The following is a 21764-nucleotide window of genomic DNA, read 5'->3' on the forward strand; positions in this document are numbered from 1 at the left end:
ACCCGGGTCCCCGGGTCCCCGGGTCCGTGCACCCACTTCCCTGCCACCAACGGGGTCGCCTCCCCGACTTGCTTGCTCGTGAGCCCCGCTGTTCAGGATGAAGAAGAAATTCGGAGCTGTTGAATGATGATCGTGTTGGTGAATAAAACCCGCTTTAAAAAATGAAGTGCGAGCAACCACCACCAAATAAAGGTGGGGGGCAGGGTGTGGGAGAAAATGGTTCCTGAAGAATGCGAGTGAGATGAATAGGGCCGATACTTTGTTTCATTGTCAGGAGCACTCTGGGGTTATTTGAAGCTCTTATTTAGGCTCTGCAAGCAGAACAATACCGGGGAAGAAATGATTAAATACCAGCTCTGCGAGCAGCAGACTTCTCATTGTGGTGCCCGGCTCACCACTGGGTGGTTTTGATAAAGGCAATATGAGTTGATAACTGATCCAGTTTGCCAAGGAGTCATCTGGGGCTCCTGTCAGCCTCGGCGCTTTAATAAAATCATTAGAATGTAAATGTTTTTATTGCAGAATAAAGAGCCTCCAGCAAAGTTGACACTGTCTGCTCTCTCTCCACTGAATGGAAGTGCCGATTAGCATTCAAATGATATCATGATAGGCTGGTTATCTTTATTAAAATTTCTCAAATCCAGTCTTCATTTTGCATGATTGAGTTTTAAACAAATGCAATATCCAGTCGGCTGGTGAGCTGGCCTGCATACTCCCGAAATAATTAAAGTGTTCCTTTTATTTTTTTTTAAACATGTGTTTCATAAGAAATGAATTGGATTTGCTATTTTAATATGACAATATCTAGTTAGCTTTGCATAAAAACAGAGATGTTATAGCATAATTATTGAAAGTGTACAGCTTTTAAACATATGTTTCATAAAGCTGAATTCAATTTTCTGAAATGTGACAATACCAGTCACTTGGTGAAGTGTAAAATCAAGAGATGGCTTGATTATTTAGATCAATCCTACAGAAGACTTTGTAATTGATGGTGGCTCAGCGTACTAGCTTAGTTCCTGAGGAAGAAAGTCTCGCATTCCTGAGCATGTCATTCCTTGCTTGACTTTGACCGTAGAAAGAGCCTCAGTCCAGCCCTTTGACCCAGGCACTTAGCAGCAGTGCCGTTAACTGCCCAGTGCAAACGGAAAAAGTTGGGAGAGCCTTCCCAGAGCTGGGCAAAGCTGCAGTGCCTCACGGTGCCATCAGATTAGCGGTGGAAGAACACTCCCAGGATGGAAGGTCCATTTTGCAACATGTCTCTATCCATTTCACTTTCACCTTATGCTGGACATTCTTTCTCCATATTAAATATTGCTGAAAGTCATTGTGGTACAGACACAGAAAACTGTCTTACCAAGACCACTGGGTATGGTTCTTTGTTTAAAAGCTGAAGGAATCGATAAAACAAATGTTGCTTAAAAAATTCCGCGCCTGGAATAATGAGGGTGTTGATTCTAAATGGAGACAGCTGCAGAACTGATTTTCTTTAAGGGACAGCTGAAGAGCCAGCAAACGGGGGCACACTTATTTCCCAAAGAGGAGAAGGCATGGGACTCAGAGCTGAGGTATTGGCGCTCTCTGATGGTTTTGCAGAGGTCAAAAGAGCTATTGATGACAATCACAATGTATGTTATCAATCCGTACTGCCGTATCAGTAGATCCTGAATGGTGTAATACCATCTCTCTAACCTTGGGGGAATTTGTGGATTGGATATGTTTAATTGGTGGGAACCACACATTGGTTAGAATGACTAATAGAGCTAAGGTCAAAGCATATTGAATAAGTTAGGAGTGAAGAAAATTTGACAGTAAATTCTGGATTGCATATGTACAAAAGATGAATGTTTCTAAGTAATTCATTTAGCTTCAATCTCTGAGATAATCATTCTAATCACCTCTATATTTAGAATAGAATGTTGATCATCCAGGGCAGAATGAATCAACTATTTTTCTCATCAATGAAATATAATAAAGAGATGGTGTCTGTGGTCAACCAGAAAAAGGACACTTTTATAAAATTTTTACAAAGATGGACGAGTACTTTGGAGTGTAGTCGTTACAGAGAAATTCTATATTATCATTGCAGAGAGAGACGTCACTCACAGACACGGTCCAGAATCCTGTCTGAAGAACATAAGGTTTGGTTGGTGAAATTTTAAACCTCAGACTCCAGGAGATAAAGCAGGGCCAGAGGACTGGAAGGACTCCCCCAAGAGCCCGGATTTAGAACGTGCTTCACAGTAGGATCCTCAGAGGGGTTACTCCCGTATCAGCAACTCAAATATAGACCAATAAAATAAAAGTCCGATGTGATAAAGTGAAAAATGATACCCCTGCTGGAAGTTGGACTGTGAGGGAGGAAGTGAGAATTGAAACAGATGCTACAACTTTTCAAAAGAGACCACACAGAAGTTGTGAAGCAGATCATCTCAACCAGACCAACCTGGAATCCCGTCCCAGATCAGCCAAGCCTCAGCTCTTGACCACAGTGGGTTCAGGCCCAGGTTTTAAGACAAGACACAGCCAAGTGGATCTACAAGAGACTCGTTTCCCAAAGTAAGACCAGTGGCTACTCCAGGAACCCTGGATTGCAAATTCTGACCAATCCCTGACAAGATATCCAATGCATAAACTAGCCCTCTAAGCCCTACATAAAGCTTCTGTGTTCCCTCTTCTGAGACACCTTAGTTTCAGGGGCAGGTGTTTGCCTTTGCTGTTAGGAGGTAACACGCCCAGCATAACTGACTGTGGTGGCCTTTCATGGGCGGCCACGGACAGACATAAGGAATTCATGGTGTGACACCTATCTGGGATTCTTAATTGTTCCCATTCTCTGGGAGTTTTGGGAGAGGGAAGATCCCCCAGACCCCCTGAAGTGAAAAGACAAATCAGAGGAGAATCATCCTTAAGCAAGCTGCGTCCCCTGGCTGAGAGCACGACTGACTCCCTGGCACATCAGGACAGATGGGTGGGTGGACTGTCACCCACAGGCCTGTAGGAGTTCCCCCCAAGTGCTTGCCGCCCCGATGAAGACCTGACCGAGCCACTTCTGGAAGCAGATGCCCTAGCTGCTGGAGAAGATCCTCAAGACGTGGGGACAGGTGGAAGCCTTGAAGGCAAAGAGGGAATAAGGGAAGGCCAGGGCCGGGTATCTGCTGGGGGGGAGCCCAGGGCCTCGATTTCCAGGAGTGGAGCCCAGGGCTGACTGCAAGAGCAGCTGGAAAACAGAGAAGTGAAGAACGAGCAGGGGAGCCCAGACTATCCCCGGGGGCATAAAATCAGCTAAATTCAGCAAGAAGCTGAGTGTTGGAGGGGGAAATCAGAGTTTCCTGTTGTGAGATGGACGGAGTGGTATTTACCTCAATAGACTGTCGCCGATCCTGCAGCTGATAGACGTCTACCTAATTTGTGCCGTGATCCACACCACCTTATGCACCGAATCCTGCTTCCAAATGTTTGCCTTCAGTATTTAGTTCTGCTAATTGCTTCACATTGCTTTTTGGTTACTTAATTCTTTAAATCATTTGACCCACTGATTTCAGGAGTCAAGCTTTATGACACCTAGCTGAAGGACACCTACTGGGCTAAGAATAGCTCATATTACATTTGCAGACTTCACTCTTAAATGTGATTTATTTCACACTGATGGCCACTTTATTCTTTTTCAAACCTTATATCAGAATTTCTACTTTTCAAGTATGCATAGACATGAATGAAACCGACAAGAAATACACATCATTTTCCTGCATCAAAGTGTCGTGCTTTCTGTATTTGCAATTTCCACTTCAAAAATGCATGTCAACTGTACAGTCTTTACCAACTCAATTTGTTTTCGGTTTTCTTAATTTGTGCTATCTTAAGTTACTTGCTTTGAGATGAGCATGACACCTAGGTGAAGATGGTTGGTTACCAGAGAATGGCAGACAGTAGAATGGGTATTGCATGACCCAATCCTCATAGGAGCTATATCCTCGGGAATGTGATTCCCTTGGCTCCACTAAGCTGTTCAGTTAGGGAGGCTGTGATAGGAAATTCTGAACTCCTGGAAAACGAGCCCCCAGAGAACAGTTTCCCATGTGAGGACTTAACACAGAAGCAGCCAGTCCGTGTAAGTTGGGATTGGAAGTGCAGCTATCCAGGAAGGACCTCTGGAAAGTGTTACTGTCTGATGGCTTGGAGCTTGTCTCCTGCAGGCTGAACCAACAAGTTCATGATTCTTGAAAATATGAACTCCAAGCCTTGTTCATCCATGTTTTATTTTACCTACTGCTGGTGATTTTTCTCCTGGGAATGGGAGGAGCTAGGAGCTTTGGGATGTGGGGATTGAGGGCTGGGGGATTTTATGTGCTTCCCTGTCTTACGGGGAAACTATCCATTGCCCCTTGTGATGTCTCATTTTGTTTTTCTGTTAATGCATGTAATCACGGTACATCTATGTCTGAAATCAGGAAGTATAGCTATGTGCAATATGTCTATGCCCCCCTCCTCCCATTTCTGGGTATTATGACACAAATCTAGAAAGAAAAGCCCATTTTGACTACCTGAGCCTTGCACTTAGTCCAAATATACATCAGACTTTCCATCCTGATATTATCAAATATTGGCAATCTCTATAGTGACAACACTAAACAAATTGTCAGGGGCAGGAGGAAGAGTTTTGTTTTGTTTAGTTTTGTTTTTTGCCTCTCCAGCAGCTGAACTTAGAAAAGAAGACAGGCATGAAATTTGTGGTAGATCTGTTTCAACAATGGCAAGAACTACCAATTATGTAATCCAATTTCAACAGTGGTTTTCTCTTTATCTTAATAACTAGTGAAATGGGTGGACCTCAAATTTCATTTCAGTTTGGAATCATGCCCAACATTTTGGAGATGTTTATTCCAAACTCAGCCAACTATATAAACCTCTCCAGGCTCTAAAATCTTTCTGGGAATTACACTAAAGCAGATTTTTTTGGTGAGATTTCTAATACTTCCGGCTTCTGGAACAGTCCCCCTCCTAATCCTTCAGTAATTCAGTATCTAATGCATACAGAAGAAAGAAATGGACAATTCTGGAAAAGAAAATGAAAAATCTGAAAGAATTCAGGTCTAAATTTCAAAGAAAGCTTCAAGAAAGTTCTGCGAAAGTACCCAAATTACACGTCCCTATCTGACAATGTCAGCAGAACTCCTTTCCTGGGGTTCATTGTCCTGATTGCAAACTTCAGGACCATTTCCTCACTGTCTCAGTGAGGCCAGGGTCTCCAAAACGAGGAAGGTTACTGATGGGGAGGTTTTCTAACATTCAAGGAGCTATTTTTGCAAAGTGTTTTTCTTTTTTTTTTTTTGCCATCTTTCGAAACTCCAGAAATGAGCAACTCTATCGAGCTTTCTCAGCCCCCTGGGATTTCTCTTTGCCATGTGGAAAGGAATATTTAGAGTGTGCCTGCATGTGAGTCACCTACCCTTGGCAGTCACATCTATTCTTGTTTGTCAAACTCGTGCCTAATTTTGGGGTGCTTCAGAGTTTTTGCTGATTTAACAGTGGCAAAAGATGTAAGAATGTTGAAAAGCAAAGGTGCACAGTTACAAATAAAGAGAGAGTTTTATATAACTGGAAGTAGTGAGGAAACAAACAGTCTGCACAGGGAGAGATGAATCCCTGGATCATATGACAGGCCAGATTCCTCCTGGTCCAGAAACCAAGGCAGGGCCATCCCTGGGGTTCCTCCAGAGAGCCAGGTGGAGCGGGGAAGGGGGGAGTGCGTGGAGAGGAGTGGGCCGGCCTGTGAGGCGCTCCCACAGGTGGCAGGCTGTCGAGCATGGCTGGAAGCCCTGGTGTTGCCTTCGAGGCTCATTCCAATCTACCAGCGTGAAAAGGTTGGAGACTGCAGATTCCACCCCTCACAGCCAGGGATCCTTGGGGAAATCCACAGGATGGTTCAATGTAGGTGAAGCAGGTTCATCTTAAGAAGAGACGGACAGAAGGCACTTCATTTCAATACCCCAGGACCGACCGCCTCCCTGTTTGATAGTGATGCACCTGGAAGTAGTTTACACCCTTCCTTGGACTGGCCAACGCAAACAACCAAACCAACACAATGCGGGCGTAGGGAAGGCCCTCCGATTCGTCTGTTCTTAAGGGTTCCTGTAAACTCTGAGAGTCTGGAATTTTAGTCTGGATAACATAAATGGAAGCTTGAGCTCATTTAATTGTTTTTTTAGTCGTTCGGTCAATAAACATTTTGCGAGTGCACCTTCTGAGTTCTAGTTAGGGTGCTAGGGAAGCAAAGAAGAAGAAAGTAACACTTCTATCTTCGAAGGTCAAAGGGGGGACAGACAAGTAAATGCACAGTCACAGGATGTGACAGGGCAAAAGAAAGTTTATGGAAGTCCTTAGGGTGGTATCTGGCCAGGACAGACAGGGAAAAGGAAGAAAGAGCTTCCGGTTGAGGATGCCTCGTTAGCTAATGTTAGGACACAGGCCCTGAGTTCAAACCACCCGTGAAGGCATGAGTTCCCCTCAAACATATCGTAAAGTATAGAAAATAACATGATATTTACAGCCATTCACATACATAATAAATGGTGATAATGTGTGTTATTTCCTTAGAACACTTTTCTTCTTTTTTTGGACATAAAACCTTACACTAACTGTTAGATCTTGTAACTGCCTTTTGTCCATGCCTTTACCTCCCTTTCAAGAGGAAACCACCCACCCGAGGTTACTGTCTATCTTCTCAAATATGTGATCAGAATGGTCGATATGCGTGTATATCTCTAAATATGCAGGCTATTTTGTGCATTTTTAAATGAATACAAAACCAGTATTCGTTTAGTTTTGCAAAAGATCAATAAGCATATGGCTATTTTTTTAAATGAGAAAAAGAAAACTAGGATTTTAGCAAACTCTGGTTGAGGTACGGCTTTATGCTAATTCTGCCAATCATTGTTTTGGTTGTGATTGTATTTCCCTTCCAGTAAGCCGATCTCACTTGGTAGCAGAAACACCGAGAACAGAAAGAGGATTGGCAGTGGAAGTTTTCAAAATATCTTTGCGAAGACTGAGGGCTCCATTTTGGCAGCCAGTCCTTTGAGAGGGAAAGGAATTGGGCGGCAGGATGTGTGGCCACACTGTTTTAATTAAGGTAATTCTAGCTACAGGCCCCACATCCCAGGCTCCGTTCTGCAGCGTTTGCTGCTCACACATAACAAAGCCCTTGGTGGCTGGGCAGGGGCCTTGTCCAGGCCATCTCTGGGCCAGAGCTGGCAGGGTCCCAGAGTCTCCTGGAGAGTGTTGGGAGTCAGGGAGGAGGCCCACCCACTCCTGGGTTTGTGTCCCTCCCTGCCTCGGCCCAAGAATGACATTGCAGGTGCTGAGAAGCTCCCTGAGCTCTCCATCCAAAGTTCAGTGGAAAGACCAAGCCTCCGGAATCAGTGATGTGACGTGTGGCCGTGGGGGTCAGCGGCTCACCGAGAGGCCCCTCCAGGACCCCCACCCAAAGAACTCCTCTGGCAGCCAAGGCGTCCCGACTCGCAAAAGCCTGCCGTCCCCTCCGCTGGCCTGGACACCAGCTCAAACCACAAAAATGCAGGCGCGAGAGAAGAAAAGCTTTCTGTTTCATGTTTAAAAGTACAAATAGAATATTATTGATTCAGAAAGAAAATGTGCTGAACGAGAACTCCAAGTGCAGCCGAAGTGGACCCCAGAGACGGCGTAGGGCCTGGAATCCGAGCACCGGCTTTCGAGTGAAAACAGATGGTGTTTCTTCATGCAGGAAGCAAAAAGAAAAACCTTTGCATTTCTGGTCAAAGCAGCAGCAGGCTAACACCTGGACAGAGGATTTCAAAAGGAAAGGATCCAACCACGTCTGTTCTTGAGAACTGAGCAGAGAGAGGAAAAAGGTAGCTCAGGTCGTGCTAAGGAGCAGGATACACGTGCAGCCCTGCACAGTTCCGAGAGGAAGACAGCGCCCCATGAGCCCCCATTCCACCTGATGATCGGAAGACAACTTGCAATGGCCGAGCCATGGGCGAGGCAGCTGTGACATTCATTTTATTTCTATGCCTGGAGTTCCTGCAGGCGAAAGGGCACATCCAGCCAGCCCTTTCTTGCATATTTAAACTCTCCCACGCTTACGTCAGATCAACAAAGCAACTTAGTTTTTGAACATTTAAAGGTCTGTCTGTCGCCGCTGTCATCTGTGCTTAAAGAGTTTCACCTGCAATGTGCAGTGCGCTCACTAAATTCCTTTTTTCTATCCGTGCCAAAGTAGTCTGATACGGAGTGTAATTTTGCAAAAAAAAAAAAGCGTCCCAGGGGTGAGCCGGCTTCTGTTTTAAACTTGCTTCGTTTCCTTCTGAAGTGAGGCCATCGTTTCTGTTGTCTGAAGACAGATACCAGAAATTCAGAGATGAGTTTGAGAATCGCCCCAGGCTCCTGGGGTCGTGGGCCGCGCTGACCAGGTGGTGAGCAGATTCAGCAGTTGTAGGCGGCTGTTCCATGACCACATTTCCTGCGCGTCTCTGCCGCCCGTGCCTGTAGGAAAGGTCTCACTGCAGCATTGCGGGGGTGCAGGAGCCAGGCGGGGGCTTCTCTTGGGGGGGTCCGGGCTCCGTGAGGCGTATCCAGCCATGGTTTCCAAAGCCGGCCCCGGAGCCAGCCTGCTGCTTTCTCCTTGCAGGGGTGGGCGTGAAATAAACAGGGACACAGAAGAGGATGGAATCAGGCTCCCGTCCTGGCCTTCCTTGCTCATCTCCTCTTCTGCTCCCATCTTCCCTTCAGTCCCGGCCAACCCATCCCAGGACCATCTTCCACCCCTGTGGGACGGGAAGACCTCGGAACCTGTTCCTAAATTCTGTTGACCCCCCGCTGTCAACACCAAAAGAACTGAAGTGGTCCTGCAGCCCCGACTCCGGCCCCACAAACTGTGCCTGCATCGTAGTCACAGCAAGGGAGCAGCAGGCGCCCTGGGAGCTCGCCCGAAGGCCCATCTGCTTAGCGAAATGCTCTAGTGTAATATGAAAACAAAAACAAAATGTAAAAACAGTTTTAAAGCATCGGTGGTGATTATTAAGGATCTCCGGCCTTGGAGTTGTCCTGGGTGGTGCTGCAGGGAGAGATGCTGGACGTTGTAGGTCCTGCCATGGCCCACTGGGTGGATGGGGGGGGAGTATAGACTACAATGTAGACCACTGTCCATGGGGTGCAGCAGGGCTCCAAAATGTATTCACCAAATGCAGTGACTGTGCCACAATGATGAAAGAGGTTGTGGATGTGGGAGGAGTGGGGTGAGGGGAGTGGGAATATATGGGGACCTCATATTTTTTTAATGTAATATTTAAAAAAAAATAGAGGGAAAAAGAAAGCATCTCCAGCCTTTGTCACATCAAAGCTGACCTCTACCCAATGATCCTGGCTTTAAAGCAGCCCTCTTGCTTCCCAGTTCTCTTGGATACCTAATTGGTGGATCAATACGGAAAGCTGGCTTTGCTGGGGTGCCAAGGGTCCCGGAATGCATGCGTGCCTTGGGGGAGTGCCGGGCAGCCCCCCTTGTGGCACGAGAAAAACATTTCCTGGGTGCCGAGCCCATGCTGTGTGTTGCCCACACAAACTCCGGCGGCAACCCTAAGAGTGCTGGAGGCCAGCAAGGGGGGCCCAGGGGAGGCGAGGGCCTGGTCTTGACCCCCGGCTCACAGGAGCCCCACCCTGTGTGCAGGCTGCTGCCATACCCCTCAGCTACCTTCTTTCCCCAGCCAGGGCGTTGGGACCCCTGGCATCCTTTCAGCCATCAGTCCCGGAGAGGGTGGAAATGCCTTTTAGAACAACTGAAATAAAATGCTCCTAGAGACGGGAGCCCAAGTCTCCACGCCTTCGCCTCCTGGCATTCCCCAGTCGTGACATATGCACACGGAAGTTGGTTTGACTCAATAACCTTCGGTTTCGGGGGCTCTGCGAACACAAGGCACCCTGAATCCTCCCTCCCAGCCTCCTCTCCCGCTGCCCCCCAAGGCAGGGACCCGAATGGGGCCGGGTGCCCATGGCAGGGCTCTCTTGGCGACGCCCAGAGTCAAGAGTGACAATGAGCACGCAAGGAGACTCAGAGGCTGGTGTGGACGCTTCCGAAAGATTAACGAGCTCTGTCTCCCTCGTCGCTCCCCATGGAAATAAAGGGACCCTGGCTTTCAATGGGAGCGTTGTGGGGACAGGCACAAAGGCGCAGGCACATAAAAGGCCCGGCTCCGACAGGCCGGCGGTGGGTGCCCGGGCCCCACTTGGCGGCGGGTGACCTTTGGGGAGCTGCTCCCTCGACCCACCGCCAGAAGTGGCCACAATAACTTACCACCAAGACGCACGTAAATTGGCAGGAAAACACAGTGTAATAGACCTGCTCGCATTGTGCTCAAGGGGACCCCAGGGACGGCGGATCCCTGCAAGAGCGGGACAAGCTGGGAGGGGCGCGGGAAGATTAATCACCGCTCGGATGCAGATTTAGCGCGTTAGGTGAGAAGATGAATGTGCAAAACGCTGCGTCCACACCCGTGGTGGGGCCCGCGCGGCCATTCGGGGTCAGTAATTGAACTCCACTCTAATTATCCTGGGGAGATAATATTAACTTATAGTCGAGTGTGAAAGAGAGAGTCCATAATTCATCACTCGATGGGGCTGCTCGTCGCATTCTGTTATTGAAATATGATGGCTCCATTTTTATCCTGTCATAATGACAACTGATGTGCTTATTTTCTTTCACTGCACCTCCAGGGGATGATGAAATAGTAAGCAAACATTCTTTCTTGTGAAAGAGCAGCACTTTATCACGCTGGCTTGGGCTCTGAAAGAGCCCTTGCAAACTCAGACATCGCTTCCCCCAGCAGAAGCTGCCACTCGGCTTGGTGGCCGGTGGGGGGGGGGGCAGTGGCCAGAGGCAAGGGTCCCCAGCCTTTCTCCATCACTCACGGGTCACCCTGGGCTCCAAAGCCCGGTTCTGTCACTCAGTTCCTGGACTTCTTAAGCACCCAGGCCTCTTTAATTTACCCTCGAGGCAGGGCGGGGTGTTTGGGAAGGAGTCGAGATTTATTAAAAACCATCATCCACGTGGAATCTAAGGCCCCTGTCGCTATAGAGGAGGAGTGGACATCACCATGCCAGCGTCCACAGGATGGAGGAAGAGAGGATGGACTAGAGTGGGCTTACTGATATTTTACTATGAAACTATTGTGATGAGTAATAGAAGAATATGTATCACTGATGTGGAGAAAGTGGCCACGGTGGCTGCTGAGGGAGAGGGAAGAAGAGATGTGATGTGGGGGCGTTTTCAGGACTTAGAGTTGTCCTGGGTGGTGCTGCAGGGACAGATGCTGGACATTGTATGTCCTGCCATGGCCCACTGGGTGGACTGGGGGAGAGTGTAACCTACAATGTAAACCACTACCCATGTGGTGCAGCAGGGCTCCAAAATGTATTCACCAAATGCAATGAATGTGCCACGATGATGAAAGAGGCTGTTGATGTGGGAGTAGTGGGGGGTGGGGGTATATGGGGACCTCTTATATTTTTTGAATGTAACATTAAAAAAAAATAAAGAAAGAGAGAAGAAAAACCACTGAGCCCCTGGTTGCTGCCGGGTCCGCCGCTCAGGGTTCAGAGCAGGTGGGGCCCCTGCCAGGCCCGGCACCGTGGTAGAGCTCTGTGGCCTGGGCACCTTTTCCCCGTTCTCACCTCTCCCTCTCTCAGGGCGATTTCAGTTTTATTTTCTTTACAGGTTTGCCCGTACCTCCTGAAAAGCATTCCTAACAAATCATGAGCAAATGCAGGAATAAAGCGTCTGCTTAAAAGCTTTAAATAAGTTCCATAAAATTCAAAAGAAAGGCTGTTTCCTGGGTTGTTTGAACTGAGGCTGAAGCGTGTGTTTTAGTGAGTTGGAAGGAAGGGGGCTGATTTCTAAGGTACAGAAGGAGGAGGCAAGAGAGCCCCCTGGCAGGGCGGTGGGTAAATGAGAGGGTCCCCGGGCCTGGGCGCGGACCCCTGTAAAGAGAGGTGTGAAAACAAATCCAGCTTCAGTTAAGAAACCTCGGCGCTCAGCGCTCAGGCGTCTGTGATGAAAGGGCTTCCGGGAGAGTGAGAGCCAAGTCGCAGGGAGAGTGAGGGGTGCCCCGGCCCCCTCCTCAGAGCCGCTCAGGAGGAGGAAATTAACGGGGATTTTAGTTCACAGGGAGACGGAGGTAAATAAAGGCACTCAGAAGCCCGCTGCCCTCCCTCGGGGGAAGTTTATACAAGGCTTGACAGTTTGCTATTTTAATTGAGAACAGAAAGTCAGGGCCGCATCTGAGCTCTCCCGGGGGGAAAAAAGGAAGTTTGTCCAAAATCATCTTCAGTGGGTCTGTAACCGCATGGTGCTCCAACGTGGCCCCCAACAGGAGGGGCGGCGCGGCTGTGGGTCGAGCCGACATCAGCCGCCTTCCCTGGGTGATGTTACACAGTCCCAGCTACACCTTAGCTCGCCTTGTGCCTTGAAAAGGGCTCACAAGAAAGCTTTAGGGGAAGTGGATTGGCCCAGTGGTTAGGGCGTCCGTCTACCACATGGGAGGTCCGCGGTTCAAACCCCGGGCCTCCTTGACCCGTGTGGAGCTGGCCCATGCGCAGTGCTGATGCGCGCAAGGAGTGCCGTGCCACGCAGGGGTGTCCCCCACGTAGGGGAGCCCCAAGCACAAGGAGTGCGCCCCATAAGGAAAGCCGCCCAGCACGAAAGAAAGTGCAGCCTGCCCAGGAATGGTGCTGCACACACGGAGAGCTGACACAACAAGATGATGCAACAGAAAGAAACACAGATTCCCGTGCCGCTGACAACAAGAGAAGCAGACAAAGAAGAACACGCAGCAAATAGACACAGAGAACAGACAACTGAAGGGGAGAGAAATAAATAAAAATGAATCTTTAAAAAAAAAAAAGAAAGCTTTAAATGGGGGAACGGGATGTAGCTCCATGGTGACTGTGGCCATCCCGTCATCTGGTTGGGCCTCAGTGGTCCTAGCCAGTGGGTGCAGTGCCCTAGATAGCCGAGGAGGCATGTCTGAGACATTCACAGGGCAGGAGTGGCCTGGGAATGGGCATCTACCTAGACGTGGACGTTCTGGACACAGGGTCCTCACAGGCTTATTAAAATCTGCTTGGACCCTGGAAGGCGTCACTCAAGCGCCAGGGTCGCCGTGGAGAGGCAGGGTCCCTTGTCTGGAGCATTCTGACTCCTGGGTTTGATAATCAGAGCCCTGGCACTCATTGGAGATCGGCTTCCAAACGGAGAAGTGAAGGACTCCCCATCTACATTCCTTTTGGGTTTTCCGGTCAGTTCTTACCCAGGGCAGGAATAAATCCACAAAGCCAAATGACAGGGAGCTAGGATAAAAACTAGTTAGTGAGCTAGATATGTTGTAGTAAGTGAGTTAAAACACTGGTAGCAGCGTGTCACACCAGTTCGAACCACTGGGGCGTGCGTGGGCAACAGGGGTGCTTGCCTTTCTGTGCGAGAGCGGGTCGACGGGGGGTGATACAACAGCTCTTTTCGCCCACGCCCCTTCCCGCTAGGCTACCTGAAGGAAGGGGCCGCACTAGTGATCCCAAATAGAACAGCCAAAAATCACTCTCCAAGTTCTACTGACTCACAAGCCTGCTTTCACTGCTACATCATTTTTAAAACATCGACTTTCTTTAGAGATGCCCTAGTCAGCTGGGAAGACAAAACTGCACTTTAAAAAGACATTAAGTTCATATTTACATGAAAGATCATGACAGTGTGGGAGAGCATTACTCTCTTCAAAGGATTATGTATTTTGAGAGTCCTTGTAATTTATGTTTTAAAATTTTCTACCTACACCATTGCAGTATATAATGGAAGGCTTCTATGACATTTATAAAGGAACAGCTATGATCTGCTAGCTAAACAGTATGCAACATTCTATAAATTACAGTGTGAAATTTGTCCTAATATTCAAGTATTTCTGTGACAAATTTTTCTCCAGGAAAAATCAGAAGGAGGCGCACACAAGTATAATCCGTTTTGATTGTGTTAACGTCGTGGCTAGAACATTACTCTTAGATGCTCACAATAGCAAATGGAAGGATATTTACTTGGTGGCTTATTCTACTAAGCCTAGGCTTTTTATTTTACAGATTTCAGTCAACAACTCTAGGTATCTTAGCAGATATATCAGGCAGCATTCCTTAAATGGGGTTCAAGGTAATCACAGTGAACCTCAATTACCCATCTGCCTTATATCTTTTCCTCCCCTTCTTAGCAGCCCTGGTTTTCAGCTGGACTTAGGACCACCTGGAAGAGGGGACTATCGCAGCTGCCTGACATGAACTGTGACCCCGTGACCATGTTTTGGTGAGTAGGATGTGAGTCTCAAGGCTGTGTGGCAGCTTTGGGGAAAGGTCTCTACAGGGACGTGGCATCTGCCCTTCCTGTCCCCTTGCTCTTTCTCCCAGGGTACCTTTTGAATGGGAACGCATTCTCAGAAACAGAGGGTGAGGACGCACCCAGCGGTGGGAGAATGCAGCTGGAAGCAACTTCAGTCCTGGTGACTGCAGAGGTGCCATATAAAAGCTAGGGGTAGATGCCCCCAGTCTGTGATTAGAGACAGGGGTTGACAAACTTTTCCTATAAAAGGCCAGATAATAAATATTTGGGCTTTGCAGGCCATGACGTGTCTGTTACCACTTCTGACCTCAGCTGCTGTAGCGTGAAAGCAGAATGGGTGGAGCTGCGGGACCATAAAACTTTATTTATAAAACCAGGTAGTTTGCTGACTCCATGTGTAAGAGATTTAAAAAAAATAGATCTTTCAGTTAATTCTTATTTTATGAGTATCTATAACTGAGTTAAGCTTCATCCTAACTGACAGAAGCACCCGTCACATTATTTATAGCATAGAAGCTTTCCTTTATTTCCTTACTCTTCTTGTGCCTCTTCTCTCTCTCTTGCTCTAGCATATCCTTTCTCTCTGCCCCCCTTTCCTCTCTATTCATTTTTATTATCTATAAACTATTTCTTTCTTCTCTCATGCTCTTTGACTTTATCAGTCTTAGCCTTGGGCACTCTACTGCTGTGGGAGCCAAAGGAGACTAAGGAATGGATAATGTTTCTCCTTGGAAAATTTACCTGAACAATTTATCTGTAACTCTCTGTTGGCACTAAAACTTTCACTTTAAAAAAAAAAACAAATTTTTATCTTGAAATACTTTCAAATTACAGGACATTTGCAAAAATAATCCAAATCACATACAGAGAACACCAACATTTTCCTATCTACTCCCCAGATATCCAGATCCACCAATTTTAACATTTTGCCACATATTTTGAAAGTCTACCTATCTATCCATCTTTCTATCAATCCACTTACCTATCTAGCCATTTGCCTTTTTATTTATCAATCTATTTTCTGAAACACCTGAGAGTAAGTTGTATACCTCATGCACCTGGAACGCTTAATACGCCCTTGTGCATTTCCAAAGAACAAGGCTATTCACATACGTATTCACCTGGTGTGTAGCTATCAAGTTTAAGAATTTAACATTGATATAAAGCATACAGTTGATATTCCAGTCTTTTCATATGTCCTAGCAGTATCCTTACGGCATTTTCTCCCCCATTGTTAGAGCAAGTCCAGGATCGTGATTTGCCTTTTGTTGTCATTGTCTCCTTAATCTCTCTCTGTGTCTTTAATTGTGAAAACATACATACAACATGAACTTCCCCATTTCAGCTACTCCCAATCATACCATTCTGTAGGATTAGTCACACTCATTCACAATCACAATGTTGTACTACCCTCATCACCAACCGTTACCAGAATTTTTACACCATTCCAAACATAAATCCTGCACTTATTATGCATTAACTTCCACTTCTTCCCACACCTCACGTTCTCATTCTATTTCATTTACTCACATTCTGCTTTCTATCTCTTTGAATTTGTATAACTTGGCCAAACTACTGAAGAAAAAAAACAAGGTAAAGAGAGAATATGAAAAGCTTTCAGAGAAAAAAAAAGCAATAAATTCAGTGACATGACAAAGAATTACAGATTGCTTCTTATAAAAAACAATGGAAATCAGAGGACAATGGAAGACCATCCTTAAAGTGCAGAAACAAACACACACACACAAACCCCCAAACTAAAATTCTATATCTAGTGAAAATAACCTTTGACAATGAAGAGAAATCAAAAACATTTCCAGACAAACACAAGCTTTCCAGAAGAGGCACAATGCCAGAAATAATGAAGAAAGCTCGTCAGCCTGAGGGGTTTCATCCTGGGTAAAAACCCAGATCTGCAAAGAGAAATCATAGGTGAGTCAAAATAATATGTTACTTTGAAGTTAACTTTTGTTTATTGACTGAAAAACAATAAACTATATTATGTGGCTTTTAGTATCTATGGAATATAAAACATGGTCAAAATAATATAAAATCCTGGAGTAGAAAATGACATAAAGCTGTTTTAAGATTCTTATATTTTAAATGAAATAATAATATTAGTTTAAGGTAGTCTGTGAAAAGTTATGGATGCATATTATAATCCTTAAGACTATCTGACTCCCCTCAATTAGAACGAATCAAAACACACTCAAAGCCATAACAAGTAGAGAAGATAAGCCAGGAGTAAAAATGGAATAAAAAGCAGGTAGGACAAGCAGAAAACAATTAGCAACAGGAATAATTAAACCCATGTACTTGATCATAGTCAATGTAAATGGATTAACTATTCCAATAAAAATGCAAAGATTGCAGACTTGATGTAAAGAATGAAGAGGATTTCACAATGACAATAGGATCAGTAGATCAGGTGAACATAGTGTTACTAATGTAACTAATAGCATATCTTCAGATACATGAAATAAATATTGTCAGAAAATCAGAAATAAACTAATAATCATATTTGGAAATTTTTAACAGTCCATTGTTAATAGCCACTTGGACAATGGATACAAATTCAGGAAAAAAAGATGGAAAAACTGAACAACACTCTCAACTAATTGACATTTTTAAAACATTATACCTCCAAACTGTCAACTAAACAGTCTTTACAAGGACCCATGAACATTCACTATGATAGACCATAGTCTGCATATAAAATTAGTCCTAATAAAATCAGAAGGATGGAAATCATAAAAACCACATTCTTATATCAAAATGAAATTAATTTGGAAGCTAATTATTTAAAAAAGATAACCATGAAAAGTCTAAATATTTGAAAATTAAGGATGTAATTTACACATTGCACATAGAATGGAAAACAAACTACAAGGGAAATGGAAAAATATTTTGGATTGAATAACATTGAAAATAACAAACATTGTAGGATATGTAATTTAAAGAATTAATTATAGATGAATATCCCTTGTAAACAGAGATGAAGAAATTCTTGATACAGTATTAGTGAATTGAATCTAGAAATGTATAAAATGAATAATACATCCCAATGAAGTGAGATTCAGCCCTTGTTTGCAAGTTAGTTTAATTTTGAAAAATCAATCAATACATTTCACTGTAATAAAGGAGGAAATTATAATCATTTCAATAGATGCAAAAACATGAAATTCAACATATAATCATGATTTAAAAAACTAGAAATAAAAGGAAACTTCCTCCCTTTAGAAAAGTTCCTATCAAAAATAAATGAGAAAACAAACAGAAAACTAAAGATAACATCATACTTCATGGTAAACTATTGAACAACCATTTCCTAAATCAGGAGAAAAGCAAAGAGATTCACCTTTGCCACCTCCATTCAGCTCTGTACCAGAGGTCATAGCCAGTGAAATGAGTCAGTAAAAATAAATAAAACACAAAATGATATAAAATGAAAATGTAAAACTTTCTTTGGTTTTCATGAGACGTAATTTTTATGCAGTAAATCAAAGAAAATATAGAAAATGTTAGAGCTAATGAGTCAAATCTTTGAAGAACACACCAACTACTTGAACTAATAAAGAAATACACACAAAAAAGTAAATTCAAAATAAAATTAATTATATTTCTATACACTAAAAACTATTGGACAATAAAATATTAAAAAATATCTTCACCATAACATTGAAAATTTGAAGTACTTAGAAAAACATGTATCCAAAGAATAAAAGTCTTTAACCTAAAATAAAAAAATAAAGTGTGGTTCAGGGAAAATTTAAGAAACAGAAAGTAAATGGGGAAATATAACATTTTTGTGGATTAAAAGGCTTGATATAATTAAGATGATAATTTCCCCCAAATTATCCAGAGATTCAACACAAATTATCCCAGTCATTACAGCAGACCAATCTTTTTCTGTTGTTTTTTGTTTGCTTATTTTTTTTTTAGTAATTAAAAATCAGTTTCTAAAATATGCATGGAAATGCGAAAGTTCTAGATAGTCCAGGCAAGCTTTAAGAAGAATAAATTTGAGGCAATACGCTACTTACCTTCAAGACCTAGTCTAAAGCTACAGTAATTAATACAATATGACATTGATACAGAGATAGACAAAGCAATAGTACAGAACAAAGCATCCACAAATAGACCTACACATGTGCCACCAACAATTGTTCTGGAACAACTGATCATCCGTATGGAAATAATGAACCTTGACCCTCATCCTTACCACATAAAATAATGCATTGGATATGAGCAGTAGGCCTTTACATACTTATAAGATGGAAATAAAAGGTAAATCACATCACCAAAATTACAAAGTTGTGCTTATCAAAATGAAATATCAAGAAAATGAAAAATTAAATCATAACCCAGAAGAAAATATCACAATACACGTATCTGTGAATTGACTAGTATTCACAATAAATGAAGACCCACTTTAAAACTATAAAGACAAACTGATTTAAATATAGCTATATAAGCCAAGAACTTGGACACTTCGTAAAAGAAGGTTTACAATGGCCAATTAAATACTAGTTCAAACCCACTCAAAAGGTACAATTAAAAAGACTGAAAATATAAAGTATTGACAAGGATGTGGAGAACAGGGACTCTCTAAGAGTGCTGACTGGCAGGTAAAATGGTACAGTACCCTGGGAAACGGCCTGCCAGGTTCTTAATATTAAATATGTACATGCTCATGACCCAGCAATTTCACTCCTGCGGACAAATGTTCACAAAAGGCCTGGACAAGAATTTTACATAGCAGATTTATTTATGATAACAACACTTAAAGTATCTCAAATGTTCACAACTACAGAATGGACAACTTTTTTATAGCATTTTCATTGCACATTGCACATGATGCAAAAAAGGAATGAACAACTGATACTCCCAGAAACATTGCTGAACTCAGAAAACAGATGCTCAGAAAATACTGAGTGCAGTGAGACACGTAATATATATTGCATATTTCCTAGTATAATAAGTTTCAATATAGGCAAACGTTTTCCACAGTAACAGAAATAGGTAAATAGAATAAAAATGTTAAAAGAAATTAAAACAAGGATTATGTCACAGAATGAGAGGGAAAGGTGAGTAGAAGAAGCATTAAAGAGCTTTCAAGCACGAGAAAATTGTACTAAATCTTGATCATACCCTTTGTTGAATGGGTGTAGACCAAGAAAATAAGAGAAAAAGGAAAAACAATTCTTGGCAACATCATCAACATGGTAACATAAGACATCCCTGAGGAAAAAAAAATAAAACCTCCCTAGAAATTCAGCAAATAAAAGGATAAATCCCACTTACTTAGAACTCTAGATGATGGTAGAGACCAGAGAAAGACTCCAAAAGTCCTGAATCGAAGTAAAAGAAGGATATCACATAGGCAAATTCCAACCTCAATTTACCAGTTTCTTCCCTCCCTCTCACTTAGTCCCATAAAGCATGGGAACTGCTGGGAATTGCTGTAAGGCCACAGCCTTGTTCCCTCCTACCTCCCAGCAGGGACACAGATGATAAATCCACTCACAGCAGCGAGTTAGAACTTCATTCATAACCAGGCATAGGGCCCTATGTCCACAGAGACCCAGGATGGAACAAAAGCTACTGAGCAGTGCTGTATTCAAAAGGACAACCAGGGGGTGGGGTTGGAGACTGCAGTAGTGGCAAGTTACGCAATCCAGTTACTGTTGACTGGACTCTCTAAATATGAAACAGACTTTTTGGAATGAGCCATGTTTCTGGATTGACTCTATCTGGCATCCCTGGGCAGGATGCCCCAGAGGGTAAGAAACTGGAGGCAGAGAAAAAAGTATGAGGGACAAACTGAGCTGCTGTAACAGAAGAGGTTCCAAGAATCAAAAAGTATAAGGAAAATGGGTCAGTGAGTGAGGGAGAGAATTTAAACAAACATAGCTGCTGGGGAGAAAATTCTGCACAATAACAAACAGAATGTATCAAGATTACTGAGGAAGGAAGAGAGGAAAAGAGCTTTCTCCTGGGGTGAAACAATGACACACAAGGTGCAATCTTAAAAATTTTACCACATATCCAGGACAAGAATCAGGTGAAGAAAAGTTGGGAAAATCTGATCAGTTTAAGTCCACCTATGCTAAAGGTCTAGACAATGTTGGATCAAGAGAAAAAGAATAGTCTAACACACAACCAATCAACAATAATACCCTGGAAAAGAGGGAAAATCTAGCCTTCCGAGTTAACTCACCAAGATAATCAGATGCCTAGACATCAGCAAAAAATTACAAGCCATACTATGAAACAGGAATATACGGCTTTGTTGAGGGAATAAATTAAAACTTCAGAGAAGACAGAGAATTTGGAACAATTAATTAAAGAAATCCAAACAAACTTCCTAAAACAATTCAAAGAGATGAAGGAAAATAGGTATAAAGGGATCTAGGATATTAAGCAACAATGTATGAGCATAAAGAAGAATTTGAAAGTATAAAAAGGGAAGCGAACTTGGTCCAGTGGTTAGGGTGTCTGTCTACCACATGGGAGGTCCGTGGTTCAAGAGGGCCGTGCCACACAGGGGTGTCCCCCATGTAGGGGAGCCCCATGTGCAAGGAGTGCGCCCCATAAGGAAAGCTGCCCAGTGTGAAAGAAAGTGCAGCCTGCCCAGGAATGGTGTCACACACACACAGAGCTGACACAACAAGATAATGCAACAAAAAGAAACACAGATTCCCATGCTGCTGACAAGAGAAGCAGATGAAGAAACAAAGAAGATGCAGCAAATAGACAACTGGGGCAGGGGGAGGGGAGAGAAATAAATAGATAAATAAAATCTGAAAAAAAAAGAAAGTATAAAAAGAAACATAATAGACATTATGGGAATGAAAAGTATAAGAGTGGAGATTAAAATTACACTCACTAGATGCATAAAACAGCAATTTTGGGCAGGCAGAAAAAAGAATCAGTGAAGGAGAAGACAGAACAGTCTAAACTATCAGAACAGGGAAAAGGAAAGAAAAAATGAGCATTTGAGTAGCAGCACACAAACATGTGTATCATGGGTGTGCCTGAAGAAGAGAAGAGAAAAGGGGCAGAAAGAATATTTGAGAAAATATAACCAAAATTTTCCCAATTTTATGAAAGAAATAAATATACTTGTCTAAGAAATGTGACTTACTCCAAGCAGAATAAATCCTACTTTGACTACTTTGAGATACATATGAATCAGGATATCAAATGCCAAAGAAATAGATAGAATTCAGAAAGGAGCAAGAGAAAAGCAATTTGTCATAAAAGAGATCCTCAATAAGAGAAAGTGACTTTTTTTTTTTTTTCAGAAACCATGGAGGTAAGAAGGCAATGGTAATATATATTTCAGGTACTGAAACAGTGA

This window comes from Dasypus novemcinctus, chromosome 2 (genome assembly GCF_030445035.2).
Source record: "Dasypus novemcinctus isolate mDasNov1 chromosome 2, mDasNov1.1.hap2, whole genome shotgun sequence".
NCBI classification, from domain to species: domain Eukaryota; kingdom Metazoa; phylum Chordata; class Mammalia; order Cingulata; family Dasypodidae; genus Dasypus; species Dasypus novemcinctus.